A 1,909-nucleotide genomic window follows, 5' to 3' on the forward strand; every position below is an offset into this window, starting at 1 on the left:
TGCTATAAATAGGTATCTTGAGTTATGCAGTTGTGTTGTAAGAGGAACAGCATATGATGAGATAACCATAATGCTAGAAGAAGTAGATATTTGAATTACATAGCTGTAATAATTAACTAGCATACAATTTTGGGATATTTATGTAGCCTATGCATTAGTAACACTATCTACATTGGGATAATATTCGATGAGCATTGTTTTCCTCCATTCCTTATGTGTTAGTCCAGCTCATGCTGCAAAGAGTGAGTAAATTGCATGTGTGTGTTTGATTTCAGAGTTGTCTTAATTTGTTAATTAGTCAGTTATGAGACCCAGGAGAAGAAATGGCGGAAGCTGTTCTACAGCATTTAGAGTCTCATGCTGGTATGTATTATGATATTCTTCTGAAGTACCAAGGTTTCTAAATAATATTGTGATGATTTATTTCTCTTTATGTTTTCTTTGTTTTGCATCTCACCCACCCACCCACCACACACACACACACACACACACACACACACACACACACACACACACACACACACAAAAATAAAGCAAGCCAGCAATGGCATTCCAGCTCAAGGTGCTGGAGTTGGCTGTTGTGTGCAGTGCGTAAGGTGTGCTTACTTGTGTGTGTGTGTGTGTGTGTGTGTGTGTGTGTGTGTGTGTGTGTGTGTGTGTGTGTGTGTGTGTGTGTCTGTCTGTCTTTACCAATGAAGGCTGTAGCTGAAAGCTTTATGTGAGTGTCTTTTAATTGTGCCTGTCCGCAACTTGATGTGTCTACTTTACGGTAAGTAGCAATCTGTCTTTTCCTTCTTAATTTTTTGGTATGTTTGTTAAACTAAATAGTAAGGAATGTTTTAAATATAAAATAGACAATATTATAAAACCCATTACTGTTCTTCTGAAGATAGCATTGGTTCTTGCCATATTAAGAAGGATAAACCACCTGAATCAGACACTTTGCCTTCTAATTTGCCTGCCAGTAACAGCAATCTCAATTCAGATTTGCCTACTGATTTCTCACCTCCTATTTCAGGATATGAACTATCATCTGATAATGAATCAAATGAAGAACCACAAAGAGGGGTGAGTATTTACTTTCAAACATTTAAAGCCAGCTGATGCTACTGAAGTAGACCAAGAGCCAATGGGAAGAGCAACTGCAGATAACATTTCCGATTGTCAACTGCAGTAGGAAGTATTATAAGAGGCTGAGTACTTTTAAATATATTATAAATTAGAGACTTAAAACAGAAAAAGAGACTTTACTCAAGTAACACAGATATGATATTTAGAAAGACTAGCACACAACTGAATTCATAGAGAAACTTCAGTGTTATCTTCTACTTGCACCAAAGAAGAGAACAAATCTAAGTTTGTAAGAACCTGTTTTTCAATACATCTGGAAGCCCTAAAGGTGTGCATACAGTAATGAACAATAGAACATCAAAAACACAAGTGAAGAAGTTGACAGTGTGAGAAATCACACTGAAAGTTTTGCAGTTGCTAAGTCTCACTGTTCTCACTCTGGAACAAAAATAACAGTCCAAAGTTCATCGTTTGATATCACACTGATGTACTTTCTGTACAAATCTGCATGTACAGACACCAAATCTTTGGACATGTCTGTCCTGCCTATAAAAAAGGAAAAATACAGTGATTTGATGTCCCTGTTCATGTGAGGGCTTCCCATAATAGGACTGTAATTTCAACCATTTTATGAAACCTACCACAGCAAGGAGATCCAGAAGGCTGTGGCATCATGTTTGAATGTGTAAAAGTGAAAGAATAATTGAATATTTTCTGAAGATTCAGCATTATAACGTATAATTAAAACAATTACAGTATATTTCAACATTACTATGTACTTCACTTCAAATAAATGTGTTTGACAGGTAGTTGCTTTATTCTGTAAATCACAAGAAGG

This window comes from Schistocerca nitens, chromosome 3, assembly GCF_023898315.1.
Source record: "Schistocerca nitens isolate TAMUIC-IGC-003100 chromosome 3, iqSchNite1.1, whole genome shotgun sequence".
Classification (NCBI taxonomy): Eukaryota; Metazoa; Arthropoda; class Insecta; order Orthoptera; family Acrididae; genus Schistocerca; species Schistocerca nitens.